The sequence below is a fragment of the Bufo gargarizans genome, chromosome 2 (assembly GCF_014858855.1).
Source record: "Bufo gargarizans isolate SCDJY-AF-19 chromosome 2, ASM1485885v1, whole genome shotgun sequence".
Taxonomy (NCBI): domain Eukaryota; kingdom Metazoa; phylum Chordata; class Amphibia; order Anura; family Bufonidae; genus Bufo; species Bufo gargarizans.
This window is the reverse complement of record NC_058081.1, coordinates 241,107,848-241,128,878: the sequence shown is the minus strand read 5'-3', so window position 1 is coordinate 241,128,878 and position 21,031 is coordinate 241,107,848. Positions and strand designations below refer to the sequence as shown.

Below are 21,031 nucleotides of genomic sequence, written 5' to 3'. Positions count from 1 at the left end.
CTGACAAAAGTAATAATAAATTAAAATTCTATAAATGTTAACCAATGAAAGTCAGACATTGTTTTTCAACCATGCTTCAACAGAATTATGTAAAAAAATAAACTCATGAAACAGGCATGGACAAAAATGATGGTACCCCTAGAAAACACAGAACATAATGTGACCAAAGGGACATGTTAATTCAAGGTGTGTCCACTAATTAGCATCACAGGTGTCTACAACCTTGTAATCAGCCATTGGGCCTATATATATGGCTCCAGGTAATCACTGTGTTGTTTGGTGATATGGTGTGTACCACACTCGACATGGACCAGAGGAAGCAAAGGAAAGAGCTGTCTCAAGAGATCAGAAAGAAAATTATAGACAAGCATGTTAAAGGTAAAGGCTATAAGACCATCTCCAAGCAACTAGATGTTCCTGTGAGTACAGTTGCACATATTATTCATAAGTTTAAGATCCATGGGACTGTAGCCAACCTCCCTGGACGTGGCCGCAGGAGGAAAATTGATGACAAATCTAAGAGACGGATAATCCGAATGGTAACAAAAGAGCCTAGAAAGACTTCTAAAGAGATTCAAGGTGAACTTCATGCTCAAGGAACATCAGTGTCAGATCGCACCATCCGTCGTTGTTTGAGCCAAAGTGGACTACATGGGAGACGACCAAGGAGGACACCATTGTTGAAAACGAATCATAAAAAAGCAAGACTGGAATATGCCAAACTACATGTTGACAAGCCACAAAGCTTCTGGGAGAATGTCCTGTGGACAGATGAGACAAAAATCGAAGTTTTTGCCAAGGCACATCAGCTGTATGTTCACAGACGAAAAAATGAAGCATATCAAGAAAAGAACACTGTCCCTACTGTGAAACATGGAGGAGGCTCTGTTATGTTCTGGGGCTGCTTTGCTGCGTCTGGCACAGGGTGTCTTGAATCTGTGCAGGGTACAATGAAATCTCAAGACTATCAAGGAATTCTAGAGAGAAATGTACTAGCCAGTGTCAGAAAGCTTGGTCTCAGTCGCAGGTCATGGGTCTTGCAACAGGACAATGACCCAAAACACACCGCTAAAAACACCCAAGAATGGCTAAGAGGAAAAAATTGGACTATTCTAAAGTGGCCTTCTATGAGCCCTGACCTCAATCCTATTGAGCATCTTTGGAAGGAGCTGAAACATGCAGTCTGGAAAAGGCACCCTTCAAACCGGACACAACTGGAGCAGTTTGCTCATGAGGAGTGGGCCAAAATACCTGCTGAGAGGTGCAGATGTCTCATTGACAGTTACAGGAAGCGTTTGATTGCAGTGATTGCCTCAAAAGGTTGCGCAACAAAATATTAAGTTAGGGGTACCATCATTTTTGTCCATGCCTGTTTCATGAGTTTATTTTTTTACATAATTCTGTTGAAGCATGGTTGAAAAACAATGTCTGACTTTCATTGGTTAACATTTATAGAATTTTAATTTATTATTACTTTTGTCAGATTAAAGTTATTTCTGTGACCATTGTGACTTTTTCTTTCATTGACCAAAGGGTACCAACAATTTTGTCCACGTCTGTATATATATATATATATATATATATATATATATATATAATATCTGTCTATAGTATCTATCTATCTACAGTATGTCTATCTACAGTATATATATATATATATATATATATATATATATATATAGCATCTATCTGTCTATCTATAGTATATATCTACAGTATCTATAGTATATATCTATCTACAGTATATATCTATCTATAGTATTTATCTCACATCTATCTATCTATCTATCTATCTATCTATCTATCTACAGTATCTGTCTATCTACAGTGTGTGTGTATATATATATATATAATATCTGTCTATAGTATCTATCTATCTACAGTATGTCTATCTACAGTGTATATATATATATATATATATATAGCATCTATCTGTCTATCTATAGTATATATCTATCTACAGTATATATCTATCTATAGTATTTATCTCACATCTATCTATCTATCTATCTATCTACAGTATCTGTCTATCTATAGTATATATCTATAGTATCTATCTATCTATCTATTCTACACTTCTCAACATTGTAATTCCAACACCAAGAAGTAAACATTGTGGAATTATGGAAGTCACTTCATCGATTAGACACATTAATGATATGGGAGCAGATTATTGTAACATCTGGATTTCCGCAGTGTTGAGTATGCGTGCCATGCACAGAACTACACGCTCGCGCACACCGTGGCAAGGTTACAAATGGCTGTCTGAGGAACCTTCTGCCACGTTGAATGCATGTCCACCAAGATCCGCTCCCTCTGTAGTTGCCGGCCAATGGCGCCCCAGATCTGCTCGATGGGAGCCAATTCCCGGAGACGCTGCAGGTGACGGTAGCACATTTAGGTCACGCAGTAACGTGCAGCCTGGCGGCCCGGGGACGCTTTGGAGAAATGACTGCACCACTGGTTCCACAACCAAATCAATGTGAAGCCCAGCTGTTAGTGTACCTGATTACTAGAGGGTCCGGCTACTGTACGTTATACACAGTCATCCCACATGACTTAATCCAATTTCTGAGGTTTCATGCGACTAAAAAGCTTTTATGCCCCTCTCCTATGCCACAGATTGGAGCAGGGTGCAGTGTATGATGATATATGCTAGTGATGCTACCAAAGTCTGAGATGATGGTGAAAAGTAGTGTTTAGGATATTCTGCATTTGCAGTAGATGTGAGGGGTTCTGTGTGGTCTCTATGTGTGTTAAAGGGAACCTGTCAGCATGAAAATGCAGTGCAATCTGCAGGCAGCACGTTGTAGAGCAGGAGGAGCTGAGCAGACTGATGCATAGTTTTCTGGGAAAAGATTCAGTATAACTTGTAATTTATTCTAGTCTCCGCTCTTTCTCTTCTTAGGAGTCATGTGGGTGGTCCCTCTCAGGGACTGACAGCTAATTGTGCATGACTAAGCATGGAAAGTTAGCAGTCATTGATAGGAAATGACTCCTAAGCACAGAAAGAGCAGAGATTTAAATGAATAAAACTCAGTAAAATTCCCATAAACTATATATAAACCTGCTCGGCTCCTTCTCCTCTATAACGTGCTGCATTTTCATGGTGACCGGGTCCCTTTGAGGTTCGGTTAAGGGTTTTTGAGGTGGTGGACGTGGGTTTCCAGTTCGGGACCTCTTTATATTAGCAGAGCAGAGAGCTGCTGCAATAAACAGCTTTTGCTCTGGAGGCCTTGATCATGTAATATATGGTTTCCTGTTGAATTTAAGGGTTCGGCTACATGGCGGTCTTGGTTATGCAACAGCTGTCGTTCCCAAGGATCGCAGTGTAGCGGTTCCTAGCATAGAAATGGTTAGGGTCACAGTATGGCTCACACATTTTCCGCGACCCCTAAGTTTAAAATTATCCAGCATTGGTTTTGGCACTTGTAGGGTTGCGGTCACAGCTCACGTGCGGGTCACATTGTGATTCCATACACTGCTATCAGTATTTGTTGTACGACCAAGATTTCCATGTAGCCGAATCCTAATAGGCGATGCAGAGGAAATGTCACTATCGTGGGTTCCAGCGCTCCGGCCTCCAATGTTTAGTTTACTGGAACCATGAGACAGCCATAGTAGACAAGGGGGATGCAACTGCATGCTATGAGAGGAGAGGGGGACAGTGTAAGGCTACTTTCACATTAGCGTTCGGGGGTCCGCTTGTGAGTTCTGTTTGAAGGCTCTCACAAGCGGCCCCGAACGGATCCGTACGGCCCCAGTGCATTCTGAGTGGATGTGGATCCGCTCAGAATGCCTCAGTCTGGCACCGTCTGTCCACCTGGCCGTGCGGAGGTGAACGGATCCGTCCAGACTTACAATGTAAGTCAATGGGGACGGATCCGTTTCAATTTGACACAATATGGCTCAATTTTCAAACGGATCCGTCCCCCATTGACTTTCAATGTAAAGGATCCGTGGACGGATCCGTCTGACTAACTTTCACACTTAGAATTTTTTCTAAAATATAATGCAGACGGATCCGTTCTGAACGGATCCCATCGTCTGCATTATATGAGCGGATCCGTCTGTGCAGACCCCAGACGGATCCGCTCTGAACGCAAGTGTGAAAGTAGCCTTAGGGCTTATGCACACGAATGTGTGTGGTCTGCTGTGCTGTGCTGTGGACTGTTTGCAGATCCACAATAGACAGTCCACACCTAAAAAAAAGTAGTATGTCCTATTTTTTTATTTTTTTTTGCTGTGCCGAGGCAGACTGAAGTCCCACAGAAGAGCTCCATAGTGCTTCCCCGGGCTTCCGATCCGTGCCACCGCTCTGTATCTTGTGGAGTACAGACGCATCCATGGTACAGAGCGCACACGGCCAGTGCCCGTATATTGCGGACCGGCCGTTTGCTGTCTGCAATACGGGCATGGATGGCCTACAGGTAGGGCATACCTTAACGTAACCGGAATACCCCTTGAACTGCATTGACTACTTGAATGTTGGCATTTGTCTGATAGTGTTGCCAGTGAAACTGGGCGTACAGTATATCCGCATGTGGCAGGTTTTCTGCAGAAACACCCAGGACGGAGGGATTTGTAGGCCGCATACACTTCTGCTACAGATCCGCTATGTGTGAACAAACCATATTCTGTGTAGCCCTTGGCAATGAAATGCAATCGTTCTCAATGGTGTAGACTGGCGTTCTGTGCCTACATGGCAGTTTAGTCTCAGTTTTGCAGTACTTTGTCGTAAACATGGAGGTCCATTAGGGGAGCAATCATGAAATGTCTCTAGAACTGCTTGGCGGTACAGCAATAAAAGCACACGTAAATGTCTACTGTTTTGCCAATGAAATCGTTGTGGAGAGGACAGCACAATTAGGCCATGCTCCTGAAAATCTGCATTGTGTGAACAGCATCTCCATTCCGTGCAGTATAAACTCACTAGGACCCTTTCTACTGTATGTCTGGTCACTCTTACTGTCTGACTGCATTCAGAAGTGTTAAATAATGTAAAGGACTGAGACCACCTCTTTGAGAAGACCACCCCTTATCAGACCAGATTTTCATCTCCACTATAAATTATTACTCTACCACATTTTATGCTTTCTGTCCTTCTTTGAGAAGACCACCCTCTTAGCAGACCGGATTTTTATCCCCACTATACTTTATGCTTGCTGTCTGCCTTCATTGAGAAGACCAGCCTGTTAGTGGACCAGATTTTCAGCTCTACCACACTTTATGCTTTGTACCGTCTTCTTTGAGAAGACCACCCGATTAGAGGACCACTTTTCAAAGCACTTTTAATGGTCACCCCCAAGAGACTTGACTGTGTCCTTGGGTGTGTAACATTTGACAGGTTTTCTGTCAGGAATCTCTGGCCGCCATCTGCTGCTGCTATTAGTTGCGGATAAACACTAAGGTCAGGCGTACAGGGACGGCAGCGCGGTGGTTTTGTGGCTCTGACAGCTGTCTTCAGGCTCTCTATAACCATGGCAGAAGACTGCTATAGGGAGTCGGCGGTATGGTGCTAGTGTAACTGTGAATCTTATCTTCCTAGCCTCTGATATTCTGTACTTGGGACATGGCATCAACGTTGGGTGGAGGTCTGACAACCCCTTTATTGTACATACATAAGTATGTGTCTGCCTTGTACTGCACCTCAGTCTGAAATCATCACTCTTTCACACAGGTTTGGCCTGTTAATGGGGGCCATCTTGATAAAGTAAGGTCTGGGTGACGGCATTTAAAAAGGGTTGTCTGGGTTCAGAGCTGAACCCGGACATCCCTCCATTTTCACCCAGGCAGCCCCCCTGACTTGAGCATCGGAGCATGAACTGATCCGATGCTCAACATGTGTAATGCCATGTAGATATGATCTGGTGGCATATCATTAGTCCTGCAGCCATTATCTATTACCTGCGATACGAAGAAAACCTCAGAATTACTGGGTAGGTCAGTAGACAAGCTGTGGAAAGCAAATGGCGTCCCTCTTTGGAATAGTACTCAATACTTGTCACAAAACGCTTTACCTTTGTCAGTGTCCTACAGCTGCACCTCGGAGACTCGTAGAAACCACCCAATTGTAAAATAATTCTGTCTCAAAAAGATATTATTGGTTGGGAGAATGAGCATGTACCTGGGACCTACAGTGTAATCTGCCGGGTACGTAAGATGTGACATGAATAAATGGGTCGGCATGCCTGGATTCCTTTATGCATTTTTTTTTTTAATTCATTTGCAGTCCTTTATTGCATTATACAATATTTTGAATATTTGGCTAACATTAACGTGGAACATGTTGGACCTGTAGAAAAGATGCCTTTCATAATTAAGCACTTGTTCGGAGAATTAATCAAGAACTGGACTCCAAAATTCTGTCTGCAAAAAGTAGTAAAATAGGACTTTATGACCTTTTGAAGTCACTTGCACAAACTTTTTGAAACTTTGTGCATTTTTGCACCATGCCAGTTTTGAAAAGAAGTTAGAAACGTTAATAAATTTGACCCATAGTACTCCAATGTAGACTCAAGAAAAACTTCAAATAGTACCCTCATGATAAATTCTCCACTTGGTTTCAATATGTTTATCAGATGTGCTCTCAACTTATACCTGTTGGCCAGGGCTGAAAAATGGCAATTATTTTTAACTATGATTATTGATATTTTTTACTTTACTTTACTTTATTATTTTTAGTATTTTTCTGTGATAACTTTTATTTTTCTGTCGCATTGTAGTTTTTATTGACACCATTTTGCGGTACATATAACGTATTAACTTTTTTTTTGCATGAGGTAACGGTAAAATAAAAAAAAGATATTCCACCACCGTTTTTTGCACTTAAAATTTACAACGTTTACCGTATAAAATAATTAGCATCTTACTTTTATTTCTGTAATTGAGTACGATTACAGTGATACCAAGTATGTATCGTTTTGTTTTTTACTACTTTTCCACAATATTTGAATGTCTTATGCAAAAATAATAATAATAAAAAAAAAACATTCCAAGAGTCAGAACGCATTTGTTTTTTCACCAATGTAGCTGTATGTGGTCTTATTTTTTGCGGGATGAGATGTAGTTTCATTGGTACAATTTTGGGGTACATGGGCCTTACTAATTAACCTTTTATATTTTGGTGGGGGATAGGAACATCACTCGTCCTCATACAGCTGCCTTGTAGCTGGGCAGCAGATCGCTGTTTAGACCGCACAATCTGCTGCCCGGAAATGGTAATTTGGGTGCCTGCATGAACAACAGGATCACCCAATGAACGAGCGTCTTGCTTGTTCATCAGGTGATCAGCAGCACATTTAGACAGGCAGATTGTCGGGACTACGGTAATCTTTCGCTGGAACGTTCTTTTCCAGTAATCTGCCCGAATATCTGGACGTGTAAATCCATCTTTAGTCTAGTTATTGTGCATTAAATGACTCTATACTATCCACTAGGATTACTTATGAAACTATCTGATCCTCAAACAAAAAAGCAATCGCCTAAGAGCCTTTTTTGTTTGCGGATCAGCTTGGTGTCTTCCCCCAAATTACCTCATACCTCATGGTAAATCCCTGATCTCTGTTTAGTCATGTTGACGGAGCGTCGTGTTCGGCCTCTGGCATTTTGTGTCATGCTATGATGGAAATGTTACATAACCTAATTTCAAAAGTAGATCAGTAATTTACTTGAAAATAATTTGACTTCAGGACAAATTGGGACTGAAGGCCCCTTTACACGAGTAGGTAATTGATTCAAGCAGGAGGGGAATGAGTCCTTAACTTTTGAACGACAACCCTTTAGATGGAGTATTGTGTAAAAACTGTGTGATTGTTGGTCAGGAAAACAGTTCCATTTACACTAAAAGATAACGGAGTGTGTGCGCTGCTGATTGCGGTAACACAAGACGAACTGCTATCGAATGTCAAAATATGAAATTCGCTCATCTCTACCCATCAGTATAATAGCCTCATACAGTATAATGTCTCTCTGTGGCCCCCATACTGGAGCAACAAGAAGACATTACTGTATGGGGGCCACAAGACATTATTATACTGATGGGGGGGGGGTTACAAATTGTTGTCCCATAAAGTATAATCCAGACAGTATAATGACTCCTGGTGGCCCACAGCCTGCCCAGCGGCCTGCCCATACAGTATATAATGTCTCCTTGTGCCTAGCAGCCAGCCCATATGGTATATAATGTCTCCTTGTGCCTAGCAGCCAGCCCATATGGTATATAATGTCTCCTTGTGCCTAGCAGCCAGCCCATATGGTATATAATGTCTCCTTGTGCCTAGCAGCCAGCCCATATGGTATATAATGTCTCCTTGTGCCTAGCAGCCAGCCCATATGGTATATAATGTCTCCTTGTGCCCCGCTGCCAGCCCATACATTATATAATGTTTCCTTGTGCCCCGCTGCCAGCCCATACATTATATAATGTCTCCTTGTGCCCCGCTGCCAGCCCATACATTATATAATGTTTCCTTGTGGCCCGCTGCCAGCCCATACAGTATATAATGTCTCCTTGTGCCCCGCTGCCAGCCCATACATTATATAATGTTTCCTTGTGCCTAGTGGCCAGCTCATACAGTATATAATGTTTCCTTGTGGCCCGCTGCCAGCCCATACATTATATAATGTTTCCTTGTGCCCCGCTGCCAGCCCATACATTATATAATGTTTCCTTGTGGCCCGCTGCCAGCTCATACAGTATATAATGTCTCCTTGTGGCCCGCTGCCAGCCCATACAGTATATCATTTCTCCTTGTGCCTAGCGGCCAGCCCATATGGTATATGTCTCCTTGTACCCTGCTGCCTGTCCATACAGTATATAGTGTCTCCTGTTGGCTCTCTGCCTTCCCAAACAGTGTGTAGTGTCTCTAATTCTTTTTTCTTCTAAATGGGTATTTATCGCTATTATACAACGTTATCGCAATAAATTTCCTTATATCGTTATTATGGGAATATTTTTGATATCGCCCAACCCTAGGTGTGCTCCTTTTCACTTCTATGGGCAGTGCGCTTGGTGGTGGCCGGACCGGAGTCCTCTTTGCGGGGCTCCGTTCTGTTGGGACCTGCATCTTTAAGAAAATGGTGGCATATCCTAGCAATATGCATCTATTGTCTGTGATGAGACAAAACCTTTGACATAGGCCTAGTGGTCAGTGTAAAAACTGCAAGATTATATACATTTTTTTAAATATATATTTTTTTTTTTAAATATAGTGACCTGGTAAAAATCGTGATTTAACCAGTAGGTCATTTTGTGATGACACTTTCCCTTCCAACTGCTTAGCTGTGGTTGCTTGTGTCTTGCTGTAGTCTGCTGCCAGTTAGCAGGAAGGAAGCACCGGATATCGTGCTGAGTTACCGTAGGTTTCATGGTTTTAGTTCACACATCTGGACCTGTGAAGTCTCTGCTATGTTTATTCTAGTGGCTGGCGGGTAACTGGCATGGGCATCAGGAATGGCATTTGACAAGATCGGGTTGATGGCTGTAGAAAGCCTGACTGCAGCAGCGGAGCATTACTATACTTGGTATTTGTTCTGCTCTATATAACTAGTAATGTCCTGTTATGTAGCTCAGCGTAAACTGCATAAACCATTATAAGTGCCTGTACTAATGCGGTGTCCAATGGTTTTGTTACTGCCCGCACAGACTTTTTATGGCATGCCATTACTTAAAGGGGTTGTCTGGGTCCTAGTAATTTAGGCTTAGTGCAATGTAATCATAAAGATAATATACCTGTAGATGATTTTCCTATCATAGCGCCGAACTGTACTCCACCGTGTAATTGTAGTGTAGCATGCACTGTAATCCCCCAAGACACCATGGAGGAAGGGTGACCTGGGGGGGGGGGGGGGGGGGGGGGGCATTTGTTGGTCTTGTTCTGCAGACTCACTCTAAAATAGTCCTCACTAGTATGTCTATAGCAAGTGTGAAACCCCATTCATTCTTAAAGGGAACCTGTCACCGGGATTTTGTGTATAGATCTGAGGACATGGGTTGCTAGATGGCTTCTAACACATCCACAATACCCAGTCCCCATAGCTCTGTGTGCTTTTATTGTATATAAAAACCGATTTGATACATATGCAAATTAACCTGAGATGAGTCCTGTCCCTGACTCATCTCACATACAGGACTCATCTCAGGTTAATTTGCATATGTATCAAATCGGGTTTTTTACACAATAAAAGCACACAGAGCTATGGGGACTGGATATTGCGGATGTGCTAGCGGCCATCTAGCAACCCATGTCCTCAGCTCTATACATAAAAATCCCGGTGACAGGTTCCATTTAACTTATTGTATTTTCATGCAACAGATATTCACGTGTGAACTTGGCTTAAAGGGAACCTCTTATCAATTTTATGTTGCCCATACTAACTGCCGTATAAAGTAGACACAGGTGAGTTGATTTCAGCGGTCTGTCATTTAAAAGTTAACAGTAAGTGGTTGCCGAGATCCAACATCACAATTATTGCAGACTGGGCCTGGAAAAGAGTCACGGCCGCCTGAGAAGAGTCCTGGTTATTCCTGAAGTCCTGCTCTCCTGCCCACCTGCTGATGATTGACAGTCTTCTACCTAGTCTTCTCCCTTTGTCTCTAGGAGAGAACTGCCAGTCATCAGCAGATAGGTGAGAGTGCAGGAGATTATGTATAACCATGACTCTTCTCAGGTAGATTTGACTCTTTTCAAGGCCTGGGCTGTAATGATTATGCTGGTTCTCGGCAACCACTTACATTTAGCTCATGAGTGACACACCGCTGACATCAGCATTTCTGTCGTTATTTTATGCTGACCTCACTGAAGGCAGCATAAAATAAAGTTGATGACCGGTTCCATTTAACCACCTCCGGACCGCCTAACGCACATGTGCGTTCCGGAGGTGGCAGCGCTGCGCACAGTCACGCATATACGCGTCATCTCGCGAGACGCGAGATGACGCGAGTATGCGCCCGCGCGTGCGCAGTTTGCGCCGGCATTTCATCGAGAAGTATTTCGTCAGCAACCTGCCAGCCAATGATCGTGGCTGGCAGGTTGCTGATTTTTAAAAAATCCAATCAAAGTGCCAGATAGCAGATCATATTTGTAAATATGATCTGTTATATGGCTGCCTGCTCCTCTGCTGGTTCTTTCCGTCGGTTGGATCCAGCAGAGGAGCAGGCTTCACAGTGAGTACACCAAACACTACACTATAGCCCCTGATCACCCCCCTGAACCCCAATTAACCCTTTGATCACCCCTTTGATCACCCCTGTCAATCACAAGTGAAAAGAAAAAAGTGATCAGTGCAAACTGTCACTTTTTTTTTTCACTGTTATTGACCGTTAGGTTTTGGGTATAGTTTAGGTCCCTTGGTTAGGTAGTTAGCGATCAGTTAGCGCCCAGCCCACCGCACCGCAGTCCGTTATTCGCTGATTAGCGTATCGCTAATCAGCATTTGTACTTTTATAGTATCTGGAAGTGATCAAAACTGATCACGGTCAGATCTATAATTGTATTAGTGTCACTTTAGTTCGCCCTCCACCCAAAACGCAGTGTTTGCCCGATCAGGCCTGATCGGTCGCCCACACGTGCGTTCGCCCACACCCGCCCCACCGCAGTGACAACAAAAAAATTTTTTTTTTGATCACTGCACATTCACTTTACACGCACTGCGGCGATAAAAAAATCAGTTTTGATATTTTTTTATCAACCGCAGCGGCCTCCAGTACTTCGCTAGCCTCCCCTTTGTAAGACGGGCTTGCTTTTTTTTTCTTGGGTAGTCTCAGGGAATACCCCTAAATTTAGTTGCCCACATGTCTAACAGGGGGTATTCCTCTGAAGAGGCCTACAGGCTTCTGACCCAGTCGGATGAGGAGTGGGAACCCTCATCTGATGAATCCAGCGGGTCAGAATACTGACCCAAAGTTCGGACGAGGAGGCTGAGGTCCCTGATAGCACCAGGCGTACCCGGCCCCGTGTCGCTAGACCGCAGGTTGCGCAGGATCCGCTTCAAGAGCAGCAGAGTGGGGCTGGTGCTGTCGGATTACGTGGTGAGGCATACACCAGCAGCCCAGCCCTCCCTGGACCTAGTACCAGCACTGCCGTACAACCTGGTGAAGTAGCGAGCACCAGAAGGGCAGTTGAAGCTGGTACGGTGGCACGTGCAGTAGTGACCCCGTCGCAGCCACCGCAAAGACGTGCCCGTAGAGCCCCTAGAATCCCAGAGGTGCTGGCAAACCCTGATTGGCAGTCCCCAACTTCAGCCGCACCTGTAGTTTTCCCTTTCACTGCCCAGTCTGGAGTTCGGGTTGAGACAGCTCAGATCGGTTCGGCCCTGGGATTTTTTGAGCTGTTCTTGACTGCGGAGCTTTTAGACATAGTTGTGGCCGAAACAAACAGGTATGCCACACAATTTATCACCGCTAACCCGGGAAGCTTTTATGCCCAGCCTTTCCGGTGGAAACCAGTCCAAGTTTCCGAACTTAAAACTTTTCTGGGCCTCCTCCTCAACATGGGCCTGACAAAAAAGCATGAATTGCGGTCATATTGGTCCACGAACCCGATTCATCACATGCCCATGTTCTCTGCTGCCATGTCCAGGGCACGTTTTGAGGCCATCCTGCGGTTCCTGCACTTTAGTGACAACACCGCCTCCCGTCCCAGGGGCCACCCTGCTTTTGACCGGCTCCACAAAATTCGGCCCCTCATAGACCATTTCAACCAGAAATTTGCAGATATTTATACCCCAGAGCAAAACATCTGCATAGACGAGTCCCTGATACATTTTACCGGGCGCCTTGGCTTCAAACAATACATCCCAAGCAAGCGCGCCCGGTATGGGGTCAAATTGTATAAGCTCTGTGAAAGGGCCACAGGCTATACCCACAAATTTCGGGTCTATGAGGGAAAAGATCAGACCCTGGAGCCGGTCGGTTGCCCTGACTACCTGGGGAGCAGTGGGAAGACAGTTTGGGACTTGGTGTCACCCTTATTCGGCAAGGGGTACCATCTTTATGTGGACAATTTTTACACAAGTGTGGCCCTCTTTAGGCATTTGTTTCTAGAACGGATTGGCGCCTGTGGTACCGCGCGAACTAGTCGCGCGGGCTTCCCCCAACGGCTCGTTACCACCCGTCTTGCAAGGGGGCAGAGGGCCGCACTGTGTAACGAAGAACTGCTCGCGGTGAAATGGAGAGACAAGCGTGACGTTTACATGCTCTCCTCCATTCACGCAGACACGACAATACAAATTGAGCGAGCAACCCGTGTCATTGAAAAGCCCCTCTCAGTCCACGACTATAACCTCCACATGGGAGGGGTCGACTTCAATGACCAGATGTTGTCTCCGTATTTAGTTTCCCGACGCACCAGACGCTGGTATAAGAAGGTGTCTGTATATTTAATTCAATTGGCTCTGTACAATAGTTTTGTTCTCTACAGTAAGGCTGGGAGAACTGGATCCTTCCTCAAATTTCAGGAAGAGATCATCGAGAACCTCCTGTATCCAGGAGGTTCCGTGGCCCCAACCACCAGTGTAGTTAGCCGTCTACACGAGCAACATTTCCCCAATGTCGTTCCTGGTACCTCAACCCAACCGTCACCCCGAAAAAGATGTCGTGTCTGTAGCAGGAGTGGAATAAGGCGTTACACCCGCTATTTCTGTCCTGACTGTCCGGACCACCCTGCCCTATGCTTTGGAGAGTGTTTCCGGAAGTACCACTCACAGGTACACTATTAGCATAGGGATCATCTCACCAGGACAGGCACACAGGGCTATTAGGGCCCATTCACTCACTGCTGCTGCAAACGTCTCCTTTCACATGGGACAAAGTGCATAACGCACTTCGCCACATCTTTGGGCGATTTGCGCTTTGCACATTGACCCATGGGGAAGGAGAGGTTTGTTCTATAAAGGTAAAAAAACAAAAAAAAAACACACCAGTAAGCAAACACGTTAATGTTCAGTTAAAAAAGTTAAAGTTACATGTTCTGTTGCAAAGTTAATAAAATTATTGCGTTGCGGCCTGGTTTTTTATTTTTTTTTTATTTTTTTTTTATTTTTTTACCTTCCAGGTGGACCAACCGATTGACTAGCTGCAGCACCGATGTGCATTCTGACAGAAGCATTGCGCTGCTGTCAGATTACACGCAAGTCGGTGTATGCGGCGCTGCAAGACGGGATTTTCTCCTCTGCAGTGACAGATACGTTTGCCGAGGCATACGAGCTGAGGAGGAGGCGGCGTTCCTATGCTTTGGCAAGCACTTTGTATATATATATATATATATATATACAGGTCCTTCTCAAAAAATTAGCATATTGTGATAAAGTTCATTATTTTCTGTAATGTACTGATAAACATTAGACTTTCATATATTTTAGATTCATTACACACCAACTGAAGCAGTTCAAGCCTTTTATTGTTTTAATATTGATGATTTTGGCATACAGCTCATGAAAACCCAAATTTCCTATCTAAAAAAATTAGCATATTTCATCCGACCAATAAAAGAAAAGTGTTTTTAATACAAAAAAAGTCAACCTTCAAATAATTATGTTCAGTTATGCACTCAATACTTGGTCGGGAATCCTTTTGCAGAAATGACTGCTTCAATGCGGCGTGGCATGGAGGCAATCAGCCTGTGGCACTGCTGAGGTGTTATGGAGGCCCAGGATGCTTCGATAGCGGCCTTAAGCTCATCCAGAGTGTTGGCTCTTGCGTCTCTCAACTTTCTCTTCCCAATATCCCACAGATTCTCTATGGGGTTCAGGTCAGGAGAGTTGGCAGGCCAATTGAGCACAGTAATACCATGGTCAGTAAACCATTTTCCAGTGGTTTTGGCACTGTGAGCCGGTGCCAGGTCGTGCTGAAAAATGAAATCTTCATCTCCATAAAGCTTTTCAGCAGATGGAAGCATGAAGCGCTCCAAAATCTCCTGATAGCTAGCTGCATTGACCCTGCCCTTGATAAAACACAGTGGACCGACACCAGCAGCTGACATGGCACCCCAGACCATCACTGACTGTGGGTACTTAACACTGGACTTCAGGCATTTTGGCATTTCCCTCTCCCCAGTCTTCCTCCAGACTCTGGCACCTTGATTTCCGAATGACATGCAACAGTCCAGTGCTGCTTCTCTGTAGCCCAGGTCAGGCGCTTCTGCCGCTGTTTCTGGGGAATACGGCACCTGTAGCCTATTTCCTGTACACGGTGGCTCTGGATGTTTCTACTCCAGACTCAGTCCACCGCTTCCGCAGGTCCCCCAAGGTCTGGAATTGGTCCTTCTCCACAATCTTCCTCAGGGTCTGGTCACCTCTTCTCGTTGTGCAGCGTTTTCTGCCACACTTTTTCCTTCCCACAGACTTCCCACTGAGGTGCCTTGATACAGCACTCTGGGAACAGCCTATTCGTTCAGAAATTTCTTTGTGTCTTACCCTCTTGCTTGAGGGTGTCAATGATGGCCTTCTGGACAGCAGTCAGGTCGGCAGTCTTACCCATGATTGCGGTTTTGAGTAATGAACCAGGCTGGGAGTTTTTAAAAGCCTCAGGAATCTTTTGCAGGTGTTTAGAGTTAATTAGTTGATTCAGATAATTAGGTTAATAGCTTGTTTAGAGAACCTTTTCATGATATGCTAATTTTTTGAGATAGGAATTTTGGATTTTCATGAGCTGTATGCCAAAATCATCAATATTAAAACAATAAAAGGCTTGAACTACTTCAGTTGGTGTGTAATGAATCTAAAATATATGAAAGTCTAATGTTTATCAGTACATTACAGAAAATAATGAACTTTATCACAATATGCTAATTATTTGAGAAGGACCTGTGTATGTATATATATATATATATATATATATATATATATATATATATATATATATATATATAAATAAAATCCCGGCAATGATTTATTCATCCACATCGATTTATGTGAATGGAGAAATCTGGTTTGCCAGGGCATACGAGCTAAGTGGGTATGGATGTAGGGCGGAGCTTCTATGTCCTGGCAGACGCCTTTCCCCTCCATTTTTTTTTTGGGCAGAGATTTTTTCATCCACATTGATCGATGCGAATGAAGAAATCTGTGCCGTTCATTTTTTTCTTTCAGCCCAGAGGCTGAACGGAAAAAAAAATCTCATTACCTGTATGCTCAATATAAGGAGAATAGCAGAAACTCCTAATGCTGGCCATACATGTAATGATTGCGGAGACCCTCAAATGCCAGGGCAGTACAAACACCCCACAACTGACCCCATTTTGGAAAGAAGACACCCCAAGGTATTTGCTGAGGGGCATATTGAGTCCATGAAAGATTTAAATTTTTGTCCTAAGTTAGCGGAAAGTGAGACTTTGTGAGGAAAAAAAAAAACAATAATCAATTTCCGCTAACTTATGCAAAAAAAAAAAAAATTATATGAACTTGCCAGGCCCCTCATTGGATACCTTGGGGTGTCTTCTTTCCAAAGTGGGGTCCTAAAAGGAATTTGGGCCCCTTTGCGCATCTAGGCTGCAAAAAAGTGTGACACATCTGGTATCGCCGTACTCAGGAGAAGTTGGGGAATGTGTTTTGGGGTGTCATTTTACATATACCCATGCTGGGTGAGAAAAATATCTTGGTCAAATGCCAACTTTGTATAAAAAAATGGGAAAAGTTGTCTTTTGCCAAGATATTTCTCTCACCCAGCATGGGTATATGTAAAATGACACCCCAAAACACATTCCCCAACTTCTCCTGAGTACGGCGATACCAGATGTGTGCCACTTTTTTGATGCCAAGGTGGGCAAAGGGGCACATATTCCAAAGTGCACCTTTCGGATTTCACCGGTCATTTTTTACAGATTTTGATTGCAAAGTACTTCTCACACATATGGGCCCCTAAATTGCCAGGGCAGTATAACTACGCCACAAGTGACCCCATTTTGGAAAGAAGACACCCCAAGGTATTCCGTGAGGGGCATGGCGAGTTCCTAGAATTTTTTATTTTTTGTCGCAAGTTAGTGGAATATGAGACTTTGTAAGGAAAAAAGAGAAAAAAAAATAAATCATCATTTTCCGCTAACTTGTGACAAAAAATAAAAAATTCTAGGAACTCGCAGTGCCCCTCACGGAATACCTTGGGGTGTCTTCTTTCCAAAATGGGGTCACTTGTGGCGTAGTTATACTGCCCTGGCAATTTAGGGGCCCAAATGTGTGAGAAGTACCTTGCAATCAAAATGTGTAAAAAATGGCCTGCAAAATCTGAAAGGTGCACTTTGGAATATGTGCCCCTTTGCCCACCTTGGCAGCAAAAAAGTGTGACACATCTGGTATCGCCGTACTCAGGAGAAGTTGGGGAATGTGTTTTGGGATGTCATTTTACATATACCCATGCTGGATGAGAGAAATATCTTGGCAAAAGACAACTTTTCCCATTTTTTTATACAAAGTTGGCATTTGACCAAGATATTTTTCTCACCCAGCATGGGTATATGTAAAATGACACCCCAAAACACATTCCCCAACTTCTCCTGAGTACGGCGATACCAGATGTGTCACACTTTTTTGCTGCCAAGGTGGGCAAAGGGGCACATTTTCCAAAGTGCACCTTTTTGGATTTCACCGGTCATTTTTTACACATTTTGATTGCAAAGTTCTTCTCACACATTTGGGCCCCTAAATTGCCAGGGCAGTATAACTACCTCACAAGTGACCCCATTTTGGAAAGAAGACACCCCAAGGTATTCCGTGAGGGGCATGGCGAGTTCCTAGAATTTTTTATTTTTTGTCGCAAGTTAGTGGAATATGAGACTTTGTAAGAAAAAATAAAAAAAATTAAATCATCATCATTTTCCGCTAACTTGTGACAAAAAATAAAAAGTTCTATGAACTCACTATGCCCATCAGCGAATACCTTAGGGTGTCTACTTTCCGAAATGGGGTCATTTGTGGGGGTTTTCTACTGTTTGGGCATTGTAGAACCTCAGGAATCATGACAGGTGCTCAGAAAGTCAGAGCTGTTTCAAAAAGCGGAAATTCACATTTTTGTACCATAGTTTGTAAATGCTATAACTTTTACCCAAACCATTTTTTTTTTTTTGCCCAAACATTTTTTTTTAATCAAAGACATGTAGAACAATAAATTTGGCGAAAAATTTATATATGGATGTCGTTTTTTTTGCAAAATTTTACAGCTGAAAGTGAAAAATGTCATTTTTTTGCAAAAAAATCGTTACATTTTGATTAATAACAAAAAAAGTAAAAATGCCAGCAGCAATGAAATACCACCAAATGAAAGCTCTATTAGTGAGAAGAAAAGGAGGTAAAATTCATTTGGGTGTTAAGTTGCATGACCGAGCGATAAACGGTGAAAGTAGTGTAGTGCCGAAGTGTAAAAAGTGCTCTGGTCATGAAGGGGGTTTCACCTAGCGGGGCTGAAGTGGTTAAAGGGCTTCTGTCACCCCACTAAAGTGTTTTTTTTTTTTTTTTTTTGGGCTGGTGAAATTAGTTATATTGCGATATATCACAATATAATTGTGTCACTTACTTTGATCCAGCAGTTTCTTCAAAAAACGAAGTTTTATCATATGTAAATTCGGTCTCTAACAGCAAGTAGGGCGGCTACTTGCTGCTAGCTGCTGCAGAAATCCGCCCCCTCGCCGTGTTGATTGACAGGGCCAGCCGGGATCTCCTCCTCCGGCCAGCCCTGTCGGCATTTCAAAAATCGCGCGCCTCTGTGGATGCGGCGCAGGCACTCCCTCAGTGCGCCTGCGCCGATGACGTCTTCTATTTCGGTGATGTCATCGGCGCAGGCGCACTGAGGGAGTGCTGAGGAGACGAGCCTCCTCATCTCAGAGCGCCTGCGCCGAATCCACAGAGGCGCGCGATTTTTGAAATGCCGACAGGGCTGGCCGGAGGAGGAGATCCCGGCTGGCCCTGTCAATCAACACGACGAGGGGGTGGATTTCTGCAGCAGCTACCAGCAAGTAGCCGCCCTACTTGCTGTTAGAGACCGAATTTACATATGATAAAACTTCGTTTTTTGAAGAAACTGCTGGATCAAAGTAAGTGACACAATTATATTGTGATATATCGCAATATAACTAATTTCACCAGCCCAAAAAAAAAAATATCACTTTAGTGGGGTGACAGAAGCCCTTTAAGGCTCCATTCACACAAAATCAAGAAGATAATCAACGGTGATCCCTAATAATTGTGTTATTGATTATCATACAGTATTCATTTGCCCAATTCACACAACCATATTTTTGGTCTGCATCTGATCGGATTGGATGTGGACCCGTTCATTTCAATGGGGCTACAAAAAATGCGGACAGCTCACCGTGTGCTGTCAGTAGGACTGCAACAAGTACTCTATTAAATCGAGTAATTCAACACAAAAAATCCTCGATGCAAATTAGGGCTGCAACGATTAATCGACATTATCGATAATATTCGATAACTGGATTCGTTGTCAACGAATCCCGTTATCGAATAATCGGCCGATTCGTTGCTATGCGGGCGGTCAGGCGCTATGCCTGCAGGTCCTTGAACTTTACATCACTGCATCTTTATTACCTTACAATGAAGCTCCAGTAACAGGCAGAGCGGGCGGCGGTGTAATGTCACTTACTCACCCTCTGCCCATAACAGTGCCATCCACAGATCCCTCTGCCCATAACAGTGCCATCCACAGATCCCTCTGCCCATAACAGTGCCATCCACAGATCCCCCTGCCCATAACAGTGCCATCCACAGATCCCCCTGCCCATAACAGTGCCATCCACAGATCCCCCTGCCCATAACAGTGCCATCCACAGATCCCCCTGCCCATAACAGTGCCATCCACAGATCCCCCTGCCCATAACAGTGCCATCCACAGATCCCCCTGCCCATAACAGTGCCATCCACAGATCCCCCTGCCCATAACAGTGCCATCCACAGATCCCCCTGCCCATAACAGTGCCATCCACAGATCCCTCTGCCCATAACAGTGCCATCCACAGATCCCTCTGCCCATAACAGTGCCATCCACAGATCCCTCTGCCCATAACAGTGCCATCCACAGATCCCTCTGCCCATAACAGTGCCATCCACAGATCCCTCTGCCCATAACAGTGCCATCCACAGATCCCTCTGCCCATAACAGTGCCATCCACAGATCCCTCTGCCCATAACAGTGCCATCCACAGATCCCTCTGCCCATAACAGTGCCATCCACAGATCCCTCTGCCCATAACAGTGCCATCCACAGATCCCTCTGCCCATAACAGTGCCATCCACAGATCCCTTTGCCCATAACAGTGCCATCCACAGATCCCTCTGCCCATAACAGTGCCATCCACAGATCCCTCTGCCCATAACAGTGCCATCCACAGATCCCTCTGCCCATAACAGTGCCATCCACAGATCCCTCTGCCCATAACAGTGCCATCCACAGATCCCTCTGCCCATAACAGTGCCATCCACAGATCCCCCCCCTCCCCATATTTTGGTGTTTTTCCCCCGATTAATCGATGAAATTATCGACAACTAATCAATTATTCAAATAATCGTTAGCTGCAGCCCTAATGCAAATGTCTTGCATCGAGCAGGAGTGAAGCGCCTGGAATTACTCCCGCTCTGTGGTCTCCCACTGGCCCGCAATGCACTTAGAATACTTACCTTTCCAGCAGGGGGCCTCCAGACACTCCTTGTCACGTCCATGGTCCCGCACTGCACTGACCTCCTGACGTACGCACACCTTGACCTGTTGTGCTGTGTGACGTCAGGCACAGAGCAGCGCGGAACGATGGAGTGTCCCTGCAGGAAACGTAAGTTGGTGACACCGAGGGTATGTGGACGCTACTATGGCCGGCCGCCCGGAGTGTACAGCTTCATAGCAACCAATGACGCTGTGCACTCCGGTGTCAGGAGGAGAGGCAGGGGGCACAAGGGGGGAGAGCTGAAGGCACTGGGGGAGTGGAGCTGATGGCACTGGGGGGAACTGATGCACTTGGGCTTATCGCACAGGGGGAGAACGAAGGTAGTTGGGGTCTGATACGTTTTTATAAAGGGAAAACAATCTATCAAT

The 21,031-nt window shown here is 44.4% G+C and overlaps 1 protein-coding gene across 2 annotated transcripts in view; it reads left to right on the top strand.

Annotated features, from left to right (window-relative positions):
- The window catches only part of PHTF2 (putative homeodomain transcription factor 2), a 108,668-nt gene that overhangs the window by 1,142 nt on the left and 86,495 nt on the right, over positions 1-21,031 (top strand). The gene's annotated exons all lie outside the window — the stretch shown is intronic.